The 16,844-nt window shown below is 40.4% G+C and overlaps 1 protein-coding gene across 3 annotated transcripts in view; it reads right to left on the bottom strand.

Moving 5' to 3' along the window:
• LOC136863895 (pelle-like serine/threonine-protein kinase pik-1) overlaps nucleotides 1-16,844 on the bottom strand; it is a 630,261-nt gene that overhangs the window by 319,972 nt on the left and 293,445 nt on the right. The gene's annotated exons all lie outside the window — the stretch shown is intronic.

Here is a 16,844-nt window from a genome sequence, read left to right as displayed (position 1 = left end):
TGTGTTGCCTTTTGTTGGTTATGTGTTCTAGAAGGCATTTTCCAACTATTCTGGAAATGAAAGATTCGCAAACGTGCGTATTCAGAAACTTATTTAAAGTTCGCGACTGAAAGTAGGAGTTGTGATTGGTGAATCTAGGTGGCGATAGGGGGACTCATGCATTTGGATTGGCTACTCTAAGGCCAGGGTTTACCCTTATATAGAGTGCGAGGCAGCATTTCGTCCTCTTGTCTTGGCCTGGTCTGCCTTAGTCTGTCTGAAGTTTTACGTCGTGTGCGATGCCTCGCTACCGGGATGGCCCACCTTCGGGTAAGCACTCTTGAATTCCGTTCCGGCTAAAATTTCCGTGATGTTCGGTTGCTATTTCGTATAGGAGTCTGCCCTAGCCTAACCTAGATTCGCCAAATTAATTATTTATGGCGCCCTAGCTTTTCAGCTGGGCTTGCCTATTTCTTTTCGAGGCATTCCTTTTTCTTGTTTCACTAAATATGTAGATTGTAGTTTAATATGTTTACCTTGCGGTTTGCCTCTGGTAGTTCAGTGTCACTTGATGTACGCTAGAGTTTTGGAGAGTACGTTTACTTCACTGTAAATTGCATTGTACAACTGGATTTTAACCAGATGTATAGTTGGTTTAAAATTTTGAAATTATAGGAAGGTATTATCAAAGAACCTCTAAGTTATGTGTATCACAGAGCATATAGTTCGTGAGTTGCAAGTTGGCGGATTTTGTTGGGAATGTATTTGTAAAATCCTTTCGTAAATAATATTTTTCAAATTTAAGCATCACGGTTGATTATTTCGGAATCTGCAATCTAAGCCATATCCATGCCCTCGGTAGGTCCTAGCTCCTTCCACCTTCCTGGTTTATTGTTCACTAGTTGGCCCTACTGATATTTACATATGTTGTTGTCGGCGAAGATCCACGTATTTCCAGCTGATGTACTACTGTGTGTGAAGTTTTTTTGGTACTACGTAATGGCACTTACCTTCCTTTACTTTGTTTAATGTTTTGTTTTAGTGTAACCGCTGTAATAAAGGTTACATTTTGGTAGCAGGGGCAAGCGCTAGGTTGCGGACGAAGAAAAGTGAACCGTGATCATACCTAACCTAAAACTCCGTAAAAGTTGTGATTCGTGTATCGCTTGAAATCTTGTTTCTACCCATCAGGATGGCTCGCGCTGTTCCTAATCCTTTCCATTTGAGAAAAGCAGAACTCATTTACAAACTTCGTATCCGAAAAATTAATTCAACAGGCAATGTCAGAGATGACACTAGCCTATTGAAACAGTCTCTTAACTTACCTATAACCATACCCGAGTTAACTACAGATGAGTTGCGCGAGTCTTTGGCCGTGATTAAAGATAGGTTACCTGAATTTAACGCCATTCTTGTGTCCTTTGGTATTTCTAAGCCCTCGCATGGCCAATTAGCGCGGGTTAAGGGGCAGTTACTACATTATCTTGACAGAATTAAGGATTTGTTGTCTCTCGAATTGCCGGAAGTTGAGCAGCAGATATGTCAAGCCTTACTAGAACAGTTTTCCAGAATTCGACAGAATCAGTGATTTGCTTGAAGGCAGTAAGTTGGATAACACAGTTTCTGAAATTCAAGTGTCTATCCCATCTGAAGGGTGTGAAAGTGTTAATTCTAGTGATGCATCTGTTGCTGCTCAAGTGTGCAATCTGACACCTAGTGCTGGTATTAGGCCTATTCAGGAGTCTGAGGTGACTAATGCTGCCCTGGGATCTTCTGTTTCATTGTCTGGAACTAGGACACCTGTAAGTCATTCTAATGATATACCTCTTTTGCATGTTGGTACCCGTACAAGTTTTCCTGTGGTAACTGGTAATTCTGTTGTGGCTCAGTGTTTGCCCTCTATTGTTAATCAGACCGGTTCTGATTCAATGGTGCAAAACCACCCCCTGTCTCAGCACCACCAGTATCAAGTGCTATTTTAGGTTGCATAACCCCTACACAACAGGTTAATGCCCCGATGGTCTCTCAGATTAGTGAGAACCTTTCTCAAGTGAGGTTGTCTCCGCCCGTAACATTGCAGGCTAACGTTAGTCCTAACCTAACCTGTACTCCGTCCTTTTCACAAGGGCACCTGAAAGGAAAAGGATCAGCAAGAGTCCATCTCTCCCATGTGAAGGTACCTTAAGTCTGGCAGGGAAGGGTAAATACCATTGTTGGTGACCATGTAGATTTAGTTGTAAGCTATTTGTAAGAGTTTAGTTATAAGATAATAAGTTTATTTTAAGGTATTTATAAGGTAATAATAAGTTTTGTTGTAAGTTAGTTGTAAGTAATTGTGTAGGTAAATACCTTAGGGATCATCTTGTGTAATGGATTTAGTATTACAAGTTAGGTAGGTTTTAGTTAGGGTCACTCCTTGGAATTTATTCCCCTTACTTTCAGGTTTACGGTAAACTCCTGTAGTTTCCTTCCACCCCACCGTAATCTTGTCAAATGAATTATAGATAGCAGTGCTTACCCCGGGGCTAGTTCCCTAAAATCCCTAGTGTGCAAGGGAGAGTCCCTACTGCATACTCATTAAGCCACCCTTTGGGTGACTGCGCAAGATCTTTGAACCCAGCAGCATACCTTTACCTCAAGTATTCCCCTGTCTGCTGCGGTTTGTTTATGTTACAGTGGCTGCAGTGACCAGCTTCTTCTGACGGCAACCTGAAGTGCCAAGTTGGGAGGCGTGCCCTGTGCCTTGGGCGTTTCCATCCGGCACCACAATCCTGTGGCGAACATCCTAATGATGGCAGTCTGACTGGATGGTATCTCAGCCATCTGCCGATTTGGTGCAAGATACCACTGGACTGCAATTTACATAGCTACCTGGGTTGGACTGAAATTAAATGGAGGCTGGCAGCAAATGGCGTGTCGGTAGCCGCATCATCAGCGAGAACCTGTGGCCTAGCTGTGCTGTGACTAGTGTGGAAAAGTGGTGCTAAATACTTAGTTCATAACTCGCCTAATAGGAGGCTTTGAACGCTGTTTAGCAACAAAGTGAGAAGTTCCTGGATGACTAACATTTGGCAGAAAGAATGTGTGTACATCCTTTGGTGGACAGTCTAGAAATTGTCAAAGCAATTGTAAAAGGTCCAGAAGGCGTTTTGAAGTGTAGTGCGACTATCAATGTGGATTTTTATGTGATATTTATTGAATAGGTGGACCTATGAACACCTTCAATATTTTTGAAAATTATTGGCGAATCGTAAAATCTTGGTTACTAAAAGGACCTTGATGTAGCGACAATTTGTTTTGATTGTTTAGAAAGTCAACTTCAAGAAATCATGATTGTTAGGGTCATGTATCGTTACTATCTGTACTGTGTGAGAACGTTTTATCGCTTTCTCCCCAATGAAATCATGTTAATGGTCGAACGTGGCTCGACTTTCAGGGGGAAGAAGATGTTACGGGTGAACAATGTAGTGGAAGTGGAAATTGTTTATTGAAGACTTTATTTGTAAAGTGTGGTAATATGTTTTATTTGTAACGACCTAACCTGTACAGTGTAATATTTGTAACATATGTATCGGTAAATAGTAGATTTCAGTTCTGTACTTACTGGAAGTATCTAGAAAATTATTACATGAATTTTTGAACAGGGTGTGTTGCCTTTTGTTGGTTATGTGTTCTAGAAGGCATTTTCTAACTATTCTGGAAATGGAAGATTCGCAAACGTGCATATTCGAGAAACTTATTTAAAGTTCGCGACTGAAAGTAGGAGTTGTGATTGGTGAATCTAGGTGGCAGAAGGCAGACTCATGCATTATGACTGGCTACTCCAAGGTCAGGGTTTACCCTTATATAGAGTGCGAGGCAGCATTTCGTCCTCTTGTCTTGGCCTGGTCTGCCTTAGTCTGTCTGAAGTTTTACGTCGTGTGCGACGCCTCGCTACCGGGATGGCCCACCTTCGGGTAAGCACTCTTGAATTCCGTTCCGGCTAAAATTTCCGTGATGTTCGGTTGCTATTTCGTATAGGAGTCTGCCCTAGCCTAACCTAGATTTGCCAAATTAATTATTTACGGCGCCCTAGCTTTTCAGCTGGGCTTGCCTGTTTGTTTTTGAGGCATTCCCTTTTCTTGTTTCACTAAATATGTAGATTGTAGTTTAATATATTTACCTTGCGGTTTGCCTCTGGTAGTTCAGTGTCACTTGATGTACACTAGAGTTTTGGAGAGTACGTTTACTTCACTGTAAATTGCATTGTACAACTGGATTTTAACCAGATGTATAGTTGGTTTAAAATTTTGAAATTATAGGAAGGAATTATCAAAGAACCTCTAAGTTATGTGTATCACAGGGCATATAGTTCGTGAGTTGCAAGTTGGCGGATTTTGTTCGGAATGTATTTGTAAAATCCTTTTGGAAATAATATTTTTCAAATTTAAGGATCACGGTTGATTATTTCGGAATCTGCAATCTAAGCCATACCCATGCCTTCGGTAGGTCCTAGCTCCTTCCACCTTCCTGGTTTATTGTTCACTAGTTGGCCCTACTGATATTTACGTATGTTGTTGTCGGTGGAGATCCGCGTAGTTCCAGCTGATGTTAAACTGTGTGTGAAGTTTTTTTTTGTACTACATAATGGCACATACCTTCCTTTACTGTGTTTAATGTTTTGTTTTAGAGTAACCGCTATAATAAAGGTTACAGATTGGAAATCTTCACCAGGGTTCTGCTGAACAGAATTAAGGAGTACATCAACTTGAGGCTCCGAGAGGAATAGGCAGGCTTTCAATCGAATCGCTCGTGTGTAGACCAAATAAACCCTTGAGGATAATTCTGGAGCAATGTGCTGAGTGGTCATCTCGCCTCTATGCAGTGTTCATCGACTTTTAAAAAGCTTTTGATTCGATCAACTGAGAACTGCAAAATGGCCTCGTTAATGTTGTGAGATGGACAGTAGGCAATGGTATGATGATAAACGGGGTTAAAAGTCAGGATGTGAGTTTCACAAATAGGAAAAGTCCTCTGAGTTTTAATTACTGCACTCATGGGCATGGTGAAAGTTCCTTTTGGGGATCATTGTAAGTATCTGCATGTTAATATAAGGAAAGATCTTCATTGGGGTTATCACATAAATGGGATTGTAAATAAGGGATACTGATCTCTGCACATGGTTATGAGGGTATTTAGGGGTTGTAACAAGGATGTAAAGGAGAGGGCTTATAAGTCTCTGGTAAGACCCCGACTAGAGTATGGTTCCAGTGTATGGGACCCTCACCAGGATTCCTTGATTCAAGAACTGGAAAAAATCCAAAGAAAAGCAGCTCGATTTGTTCTGGGTGATTTCGGACAAAAGAGTAGCGTTACAAAAATGTTGCAAAGTTTGGGCTGGGAAGAACTGGGAGAAAGGAGATGAGCTGCTTGACTGAATGGTATGTTACATGTGATAAATATCATATCGCCAAATATTCATTTATAGGATGAGGAGTTAGGGGTTGGAATAACTTACCAAAGACAAGATTTATTGTATTGATTAGATGGACAAATTAATAAAATAACTAATTGTTATTATTTCAATCGAGTGGTATGTTCCGAGCTGTCAGCGGAGAGATGGCGTGGAATGACATTAGTATACGAATAAGTTTGAGTGGCGTCTTTAAAAGTAGGAAAGATCACAATATGAAGATAAAGTTGGAATACAAGAGGACAAATTGGGGCAAATATTCATTTATAGGAAGGGGAGTTAGGGATTGGAATAACTTATAAGGGAGAAGTTCAATAAATTTCCAATGTCATTGAAACCATTTAAGAAAAGGCTAGGAAAACAACAGATAGGGAATCTGCCACCTGGGCGACTGCTCTAAATGCAGATCAGTACTGACTGATTGAATGACTGAAGCTATGTGGAAGGAAGTGAAGCGGTATGGAGTGCCATCACAAATTACCAACCTCATTCAATAAACACACCGTGATTATACATGCAGAGTCATTCATGAGGGCCGTGTATCTGATCCTATATCTGTACGTTCAGGAGTACATCAAGATTGTATCCTGTCGCCAATCATGTTCCTGGTGGTGACTGATGCACTAATGAGGAATGTAACGCGAAATGTGAAACATGGAATCCAGTGGGGATTGGTCAATACGTTAGAACACCTAAACTTCGCTGACGATTTGTGTCTCCTGTCTGTGGCAAAATGCAATCAAAGATTTGTAAAAGAAGGCAAAAAGGTGGGACTAACGATCAACTCAAAGAAGACCAAGGCCCTAAGGACTAACACCAACATACTAGACCCATTTGTCTTCAGTGATGAACCTAGAGAGGATGTGGATAGTTTCACCTATTTGGGCAGTGTAGTTACCTAAGATGGAGGAGCAGTACAGGATGTCTCTCAACATATACAAAGAGCAAATGGTGCCTTTGTTTGGCTTTATCCAGTATGGAAAACCAAAAAAATATCTATCAGGACCAAACTTCACATTTTCTGAAGTAATGTCAAGGCTGTTCTACTGTATGGGTCCAAGACCTGGAAAGTGACTAAAGTGATTACCTCCAAGTTGCAGACCTTTGTCGACCGCTGTTTAAGGAAGATTCTAAACATCTACTGGCCGGAAGTAATCTCCAATCATGAACTATGAAGAAGGATGGGTGAAACCGAGATAGCCATAGAGATAAAGCGGCAGAAATGGAAATGGATAGGGCATACGTTGATGAAAGTGAATGAAGCCATTGAGAGAGAGGCACTGGATTGAAACCCGCAGGATAAAAGGAGGAGAGGAAGACCCAAATAAACATGGCAAAGATTTGTACACATGGAGGCAATGGAGGAAGGCAAGACCTGGAGAGAGGTGAAGAGGTTTTTTCTTCTTTTTTTGCTAGTTGCTTTACGTCGCACCGACACAGATAGGTCTTATGGCGACGATGAGATAGGAAAGGCCTAGGAGTTGGAAGGAAGCGGCCGTGGCCTCAATTAAGGTACAGCCCCAGCATTTGCCTGGTGTGAAAATGGGAAACCACGGAAAACCATCTTCAGTGCTGCTGACAGTGGGGCTCGAACCCATGACCTCCCGGATGCAAGCGCCTCTACGCGCATGGCCAACTCGCCCGGTGGTGGCAACAGGATCAGATGGAGATGCTTTGTTGATGCCCTATGTTCCACAAGGAACAACAGGAATTAAGTCGTCAAGTAAGTCATTATAATTATAAAAACCAACAGTGTTCTTCAGCTGTACAGTAAAATATCAATGTTACTAGCCTACGTACCACAACCTATCAGACTTCACCAATCAGCAGTATTCAACAGGTAATCTCTGCATGCTATTTTAAATTTTGTTGTTGAGTTAGAGTTCCTGACAGCAGCTGGAAGTGAATTCCAAAGTCGTGACCCAGCCACAACGAAGGATCTGTTATATATTGAAGAGCGGTTGACGGGAATAGCAAGGGAAGTGCCAGATCTAGTGTTACAATTATGGAATGAGGATAGTAAACGGAATATTGATGAAATGTATTTGTGTAGATTTTCCTTCAGAGTTTGATAAATCAACGTATGTATGTGAAACTTCCGTCGCCTTTCAGGTTTCAGCCAGGAAAGAGCTGTGTAGCTAGGGGTTACGTGAGCATCATAACTCAAGTTAAAGGCAAATCGAAGGCCAAAGTTCAATGCTCGTTGAAGTGTGGTAGTTTGTTTACATGTCGCATCAACGACGACAATGTCGCAATAGTCAAGTATAGGTAGTATCAATGTTTGGAGAAGTTTAATCTTTAAGTCTTGTGGCAAAATGTCCGTATGTCGTTTTAGAAGGTGCAGAATCACGTACATCTTTCTACATGTATTTCTTATGCGTGAAGACCAGTCAAGAGTATCAGTCGGGGTCAGATATAGGTTCTTCACTTCCTTACTAAACGGGATTATGGTTGCATTTAATGTCACCGGAGGAATGGTATAATTTTTATACATGGCGTTTAATAATTTCTGAGAACCGATTATAATTGTTTGAGTTTTTATTGGGTTAAGGAGGAGAGAGTTTTCACTGGCGTACACACCGAGTTGTTGAAGGTCGGAGTTAATATCTCTTACTGCATGCGACATATCTTCTATATTAATGTGGCAGTAAATTTGGAGGTCATCAGCAAAAAGGTGATATTTATTACACTTTATTTTAGAGGATATATCATTAATATAGAGGGCAAACAGGAGGGGACCAAGGACAATACCCTGTGGAGCTCCAGCCTTCCTGACCCGCCACTGTGAAGTAATATCGTGAGCTATAACACGCTGCTTACGATCTGTAAGGTAAGAGCGGAAAAATCTTGAAGCTTCAGTACCAAAAAATGATTCAAGCTTTTTTCACAATGTCTGAATACTGATCATGTCAAAAGCATTGCTGAAGTTTAGGAGTGTGAGTATAGTCACTTGTCTTTCGTCCATTGCTTGTCTGATGTCGTCAGTCACTTTCAGTAAGGCAGTTGCTGTATTATGGCCCTTCTTGAAGCCAGACTGCAGCGGATCCAGAAGGGAGTGAGAGTGCAGGTATTCCTGTAATTGAACATGTACTAACCATTCTAGCGCTTTGGAGAGAGCAGGAAGAATAGAAATTTGATGGTAATCGGATAAAACTTTTGAACCTGGGTTCTTAGGAAGTGGGATGACATTAGCTGATTTCCAAATTGTTGGTGGTGTGCCATTCTTCAGACAATAATAAAAGATATGGATGAGAATGGGGAGAACAGCACCAATAATGAAAATGAAAACCTACAACCTGTTTCCCAGTCATTGACCGGGTCAGGGATGGAATGAATGAAGCAGATATAGGCTATTAGTACAGTGGGGTCGCCACTCCCAAGTGATTTATTAATGACTGATAGATGCTATGAAATGAGAATGGAGAGTGTTGCTGGAATGAAAGATGACAGGGAAAACCGGAGTACCCGGAGAAAAATCTGTCCCGCTTCCGCTTTGTCCAGCACAAATCTCACATGGAATTACCGGGATTTGAACCACGGTATCCAGCGGTGAGAGGCTGACGCGCTGCCGTCTGAGCCACAGAGGCTTTCAGCACCAATAATATTATGTATAAAAGTGATATGTATATCATCGACCCCACTCGCCCTAGATTTAATAGAGTACAGCACTTTCCTAACTTCATTAGTGCCGACTGTACGAAAGGCAAAACAAGGGCGATTTTGAGGGACAAGTGATGGGCCGTTATCTGCTTGGCGTCTGTTAATAGGATTAGACCGAATCCTGCCTTCCGTGAAACATGCATTCAGCTCGTTGAGTGGAATGTCGGGTGCCTGGTTCTTTTCCCTCGTTCTACCAATGCCCATAGCTCGGAGATGCTTCCAGGCACTAGCCGTATTTATGTTACTTACTGAATCACGAACACATTTAAATTTAAGATTACGTATCATTTGTTTAGTTTTATTCATAAGTCTTTTGTAATTATCATAGTCAGTTTGGTCACAAGTACGTTTGTAGCGTCGAAAAAGAGCATCACGCTGAGATGACATGTTTTTAAGCTCAGAGGTTAGCAATTGATTAGGTCTCTTCGGTGCATGTTTATTATATAGGCTATGTATTAAGGAATTAAATTTACCGTATAATCCCGAATACCACCCGCACTTTCCCCCCAAAATATTGGTTCTAAATCTTGGGTGCGGGTCGTATTCAAGCCGTTCATTCTCGTAAATATTTACTACGTTTACATGGAGTATTGAAATAGATATGAATATGCTTACCGTACACAATATTCCACATGTAAACGGGCATTCAGGTCTTACTGTGTTTTAGTTGCGTTCTAGAAAACAAGATCAATTTTTCCTCAATACGGTTACAGTGCCATGTAAACGCGAAATGTAAGGTAATGAAATACGGCAAATCAAAGAATATGGATAAATATGCGGTAAATATGAAAGCCGCTGCTGCGGATGCTCGACTGTCATTTGTTTCGCAAGTGCTGCTGGCATGCTGGGTGCTCGAATAGCTGATACAGTGGATACGAAGGTTTCTAAAAGTGTAACCATCAGAACAGGTGGTAACGAAAAGCAACTATGCACGCTAATGTTGTGCGTATTAGCGGATGGAACCAAACTCCAGCTCCATACGTGGTTCTGAAAAAGAAAACACTTCCGAAAGGAAACTTTCCATCCGGTGTTATTGTTAGAACACATGATGCTTGTTGTTTAAAACATCGGCCCCAGAATACACGAGTCCGGCTGGATGGACAGTGCGTTAGTTGAGGACTGGGTGAAGTGAGTTTGGCAACGTCGCCCAGGAGCTTTGTTACAAAAAAGAAACATGCTTGTGTTGGACAGTTACCGAGGACATACAACCGACGCCGTAAAAGTTATGATGAGGAAAGGAAAACCCGATCTTGTGATAATTCCCGGAGGACTCACTTCTATTTGTAACCGTACGTAGGTACGATCCCCGAGTTTTTAGGTTAGGAAATTTTCGTATATAGTTTGTAAGGTTAAAATCATGTAATTTTGTTTATTTACCATGTAAAAACGTAATATTATAAGAAGAATGTATAGTTAGGAAACATTGCATATGTTCATCATTATATTTTGTATAAATTTCCGTTTGGGTAAGAGTCTGTAAATATGGCCTAGCCGTAAGGATTGTGCAACCGGGAAAACAGCGACTATATCAGGAAGGACGGTTGAGGTCGGTTGTGTGTGTTGCAACTAAGTGGCTTGAAAACACGGGGTACGGCAGGTTGTATCGGTTGAAGAATTGGAGTAGATCAATGTGGACATACATGAGTGGACGGTCTATGTCACATCATATACTCAATAGCCAATGCGAGGGCTTTGTTTTGAGCGAGGTTTGGGTTGACAGAGTGACGCGGGAAGAAGTGCCGGTGTGAGCGTTGCTACCAGTGAACTTTTCAGGACGCTATTACCACGTGTAAGAAGCATATATAAGTGTGTACGCGTGTGCGGCGAGGTATTCTGATTCTGATTCTGATTCTCATTCTCATTCTGTTTCTGACTCTGATGCTGATACTGTGCGTTTCTCATTTGTACTGGTCTGCGGGAGTGACGTATTTGCGCAGTTTGCTATACGATCTGCTATTGTTCGGAGTATCTGTTACGGAGTGAACATGGTATAATCTCAACGACTTACCGGCTTTGCAGTGGACTTTCTGTAAAAGAAAGTGTTTGTTTGGAACTTGTCACCCGAGTATGCAGCTTCAGTTGATGGAGAATTTTGCTGTTTGCTTGCCTCCGGACATGTAACGCTTTCTGTCCAGCCAGCAATTGGAAAGAATTCAAGACGTCGACGAAGAAGTGTAAATAAGGTTAGGGATGCTCGTCTTAAAGAAGGTTGCATCCATATGTAGAGAAATAGTCGTCGTACTTTTCTCTACCAGATTAGGATTCACGGTAACAGTGGAGTGCGAAGGGGCTCTTACCTGGAGGTATGTTAAAAGTATAATGATGTTCTATATTTTTTATTAGTGATTTTAATGATTTGTAATTTGCCTTTATAGATGGCAAACGAGTAAATCTCGTGAAGAGATGATTTTGTTGGGTTGTATTGTGTATATTTGCTCTATGTAAACGGCAAGCACTAAGTGGGTTGCATAATGATGTTCTATTTTTTATTAGTGATTTTAATGATTTGTAATTTGCCTTTATAGACAGCAAACGAGTAAATCTTGTGAAGAGATGATTTTGTTGGGTTGTATTGTGTATATTTGCTCTATGTAAACGGCAAGCACTAAGTGGGTTGCATAAGTGTTTATTTTTGTTGGTGTTTGTCACATATGAGTTCTTATTCTGGGAGTAAAGTCATAGAATCAAACTTAAAGTGAGTCTTTAGTCAGTGGAGTGAGGCTGAACCTGGCATGTTACCCAAATTTAATTTCAGGGGTTATATAGCAACAGGTAAGGTTATAAAGCAAGTCTGGAGCCTCGTCAGCCTGATGACTGTCGCCTTGGGAGAGGGAGTGGCTCGTTGCTCTACATAATTAAAGATTCCTGCAATTGTTTTGCAGGTGGCGCCCATTATCCTTGTTATTTACACTTAGTTGAGTCAACGTTTATCTGTTCAGTATTTCAATAGCTTGCGGTAGTTACATATTTTACAGCCGTTGGGTGTGTGCGTGAACCGGCCTTTCAAAACTGCAATGAAACAGTTGTACACTGTCCGATGGTGATCACGCGTTAACACCAACCGGACGAGTGAAGAGGCCTGAAGTGGGACTAATATGCAGCTGGATCAAGACCACATGGGTGTGCATTCCCAACGATCTAGTGTCCAAAAGCTTTAAGAAATGTGGAATTTCAAATTCAGTGGACGGTAGTGAGGACGACTATTTGCGGAAAGCTGCTAGGGACGAAAGTTCCTATGGTGAAACTTCAGATGACGACGGTGAATTGTGAATGATCCGAGTATTGGACCAAATTTATTTATGATTTTTGTGATGATTTTATTAATTGTAAGCTGTTCGAATTTGTATTTGTGGTATATTTGAAGAAAATTAAATAGGTATGCAAGTTATTTGATTTTTGATCTTTTTCCGTATTTTGGCGTCTCAAATTTAGGGTGCAGGTCTTATTCGGAGGCGGGTGGTATTCGGGATTATACGGTATTCATTTTTGTGTCAATATAGTCTAGATTTAAAATGTCATGCCACGGAAGGCTGTAGGCATCATATCTTAATTGATTCATGTCTATGTCTTTCAAATTCCTGCATGTTACATATCTAGGTTTATATTTTGGAATACGAATTGAGTAAGCAAGGAATATAAGATCATGGGTGGACACGGCCGGTACTGAAATTTGTCCATGAGTTACAACTTTCTGAGGGTTATTATTTATTTTAAGATCAATTAAGGTATGTGAAACACAGTTAGCAGTATACACATGGTTAGTAGGTTGAGAGGGAAGGACCGTCATATCACATGACAAAAACATCTTCTAATCTCTTAGTGTCACAGGTCTTGATAAGTGAATTAGTGTTTAAGTCCCCTAAAATATTAACATGTTCATACGCTGGTAGTAAATTAAGGAGATGAGTCTCGAATTTGACGATATGAGATAATTATTTCAGGTGGTCAATAAACTACTCCAGTAAGTATTTTCTATCCACTCGCAATTACTTCATTGAATGTGAATTCTGTCCTCGGTATCTCAACGGTCGATGAGGTGCAAATAACACTGCTCTTGAGGTCGTCTCTATAATAAAGAGCAAGACCTCCACCCCTCGTATTTGTACGATCATGGTGATGTAGATTATAGCCATCAAGGTGATCCATACTATTTAGAACTGAGGGAGACAACCAACTTTCACCGATACCTATCACATGGAAAACAATTTTTGTGAAATATACCCTTAATTTCATCCATGTGTGCGAGTAAGCTTAGACTGTTCAAATGACAACACTGTAGAGCATGAGGATACAGGATACTATGATGAATAGTATGGAGGATAGTACACTTCACTGTCGGAGACCAGTTTCAACTTTAAACACTTTTGTTTTTCCTATACTAGTCTTTTTGTACATAGCTTTTAATTTTTGTACATAGGTTTTATCATTTACATTTCCACTCTGTTAACTCTCTTTTTTTTTTTTTAATGTGTCCCATATCAACTGTCTGGGCACACTGTCATAAGCTTTCTCAATGTCAATAAATGTCATCACTATGTCTTTTCCAAACTCCCATTTAAAAAAAATTTTTTTTTTGCTAGGGGCTTTACGTCGCACCGACACAGATAGGTCTTATGGCGACGATGGGATAGGAAAGGCCTAGGAGTTGGAAAGAAGCAGCCGTGGCCTTAATTAAGGTACAGCCCCAGCATTTGCCTGGTGTGAAAATGGGAAACCACGGAAAACCATCTTCAGGGCTGCCGATAGTGGGATTCGAACCTACTATCTCCCGGATGCAAGCTCACAGCCGCGCGCCTCTACGCGCACGGCCAACTCGCCCTGTAAACTCCCATCTTTTCTCCACCATATGTCTTAATGTAAAGTGTCACTGATGTTTGGACAGACAATGGGGAAGCAATCAAAATCCTTATGTTTTTTTTTATTTATTTGCAAATATGAAGAAACAAAAGACTTGGTGAACAATTGAGAAGTTTCAAAATTTATTTTCTTAAGTTGTTGTATTAAAATATTTTCATTCAAGGATATGGAAATCGACCTTGGTGTTGGAAGAAGCTTGATTGAGATAATATTTTCGACCTATGAAGAAATGTTAAATTTTATGTTAAATGGTATTTGTTTAAAGAAATTTTGAATTTATTGTAAAAAACAAATAATGGACAAGTTTGGTTTAAAATTAGTTAAGGTGTAAAATTGTGTTTCATGAGATTTTGTATTTTAAAAGACTAGGTAACTTGTGAATCATACTGTCGTGCCACGTGTGGCTTTGGTAAGGAATTGCAAAATGTTTCCTGTGTCATCATAAAGAAGTTACTAGAAAAGCTCTTGATAGGCTACAATAACAAAGTTTCTTATTGGCCAGTATAACAGCATTTTTAATTGGTGAATACGGGGTTTGGGGAAATTCTGTGTCCCCATTAGTTATTTTCTGATCGGACCATTTCCGGCCTCTGCCGGCTTCATGTGTGCGATGCGTGTGTCCTGGTTTTTTTTCCATCTGACCACCCCATCCGGGGGACCCCGATCTCTCAAGGTAAGCGCTGAATTCTTAAGTTTGAGTTAATTTAAATTCTTATTTGTGTTTCGGCCCTTGCTCATTAAACACTTTTGTTTTTCCTATACTAGTCTTTTTGTACATAGCTTTTAATTTTTGTACATAGGTTTTATCATTTGCACTTCCACTCTGTTAACTTTCTGTAATAATGTAAATTTGTTTTGCGTATCAGAGTTTCCCCGTAGACTTCCACATTCACCAATTTTGGATCATTTCAATGACTGTGCCTCAACAGTCATAGCATCTTGTTTTATGGAGGCAATTCGCTTTTCTTGTCTGAAATTTGTAACCTATGTAAATTGTAATTAATGTTAATTTAACTACCTTTGAGTTCGCCTCCTGTAATCCTGCCTCAAATTCTGTATTGAAGTTTTGGTACATCTTACTATCTTAAGAGCTTCTAAATGTTTTTCACTTCAGTATGTTTTCTGTTCAGTGTTCTTAACTTTCATTTTCTACGTTATTTTTTGTCCCTTATTTGCTATTTGGTGTTGTATCTTATTTGGTTAATAGATTATTTCAAGGGTGTTTGCTGTGTATGTCTCTTTCCCCACAACGCCATACGTTCCCATGGCCTCGTTAGGGTTCCTTCCACATTTCCACATCCTTCTGTAGTTGTCGTTTGTTAGACCTGTAAGTTAAAGTTGTCGCATTTCGTACATGGCATTAATTTGGTTTTAATTTCATATTAATTCTATTTTCCCCTTTTTTTTATTATTATTTTTGTATGCTCACAACAGCTACATAAAGATCAGATCAAATGTTGATCTGTCTTTCCTAAAACCATACTGTTCTTCTTCCATTTCTCCTTCTAGCTTCCTCCTCAGTCTTCCTTCCAATACTCTCTCAAATATCTTAGCTACATGGGCTACTCTCTGTAGTTACTACATTCCTTTTTATCACCTATATTAAATATCGGGATAATTAAACCCTTTCCCCAATCTTCTGGGATCTCTTTCTTTCTCCAGAGTATTCTATTAATCTATACAGCCACTGTAGCCCTGTTGGTTCTGCTGCTTTTATCATTTCCGTAGTTAACTCATCCGTTCCTGCTGCTTTACTACTCTTCATCTTTTGTATGGCTTCCTCTATTTCTAACATCGGTATCTCCTTTTCTTGTTCTTCTTCTTTCCCCATTGTTTCTTCTTGCTCCTTCTCATCTACCAGTTCACTGTATTTAATATTTAGCAATTCTGAGAAGTATTCTTCCCATCTTTTTAGTATGTCATCTCTTTCCGTCAATATCTGCCCTGTTTCAGCTTTTACAAATTTTGTACCTTCCCTATTTCGTAAGCTATTCTTCACCAAATCATGCAAAACATTTTGACTTCCCTTTATATCCTCCTGTAATATTTCTGTGAAACTTCCCCAGTTTTCTGTTTCTTTTCTTGTACTATTTTCTTACATACCTTTTTGGCTCCTTTATATTTATCAATTATACAATAATTCAGATTTTAATTCAGTCCTCCTATTCAATGCAATGCTACCTCTTCTAAAAGGGAGTCAAAGTTTCAGTACTGACCATGGTCAACATGCGTTGTCATTGAACATGACAGGGCGATTGTCTCGCAATAAACGTGGTTGTATGCGCCGCATAGCCAGACGCAGATGTCGCTCCAGAAATTGGCAATAGTCACTGTTGACAGTTTGTCCCTCAGGCACAACATGCGCAAGAATAAGACCCTCATAGTTGTATGCCACACTCAACATAAGCCTCACCCGACTGGGTTCCTGTCGAAATTTCTGTGCACATAGAGAACCTGGGTGACACCATTCGTTTGACTGACGCTTAATTCAGACTCGTAGGCTTGTACCCACGTCTCATCAATGGCGACAATACAATGCAGAAATGAGCCTCCTTCGTTGCGGGATCTGTCCAGGTGGATGCATACCGGTGCCATTCTTGTACGTCGGTGAGTTGATATGGAGCCATTTTCCTCATGTTAAGACATTTCGTCACCATGTGCCACACCATTTGATGATTGAGACCAACATCTACGGATAATTCCCGGACAGTCCATCGATGGTCTACGGAAATAAGACCACTCATGATGTCAATCTGATCTTGAGGAATGGACAGCCGACTGTGCGATGTAAATCCGCAGTCTCATTCCGACCTCCAGAAAACGCCTCGACCCATCGTGCAACTGTCATATGGTAATGCATTCTCGCCATTAGCTTCATTCTGATGCATTTTTGCCA

This window comes from Anabrus simplex, chromosome 2 (genome assembly GCF_040414725.1).
Source record: "Anabrus simplex isolate iqAnaSimp1 chromosome 2, ASM4041472v1, whole genome shotgun sequence".
Taxonomy (NCBI): Eukaryota; Metazoa; Arthropoda; class Insecta; order Orthoptera; family Tettigoniidae; genus Anabrus; species Anabrus simplex.
This window is presented reverse-complemented; position numbering and strand designations above follow the sequence as displayed.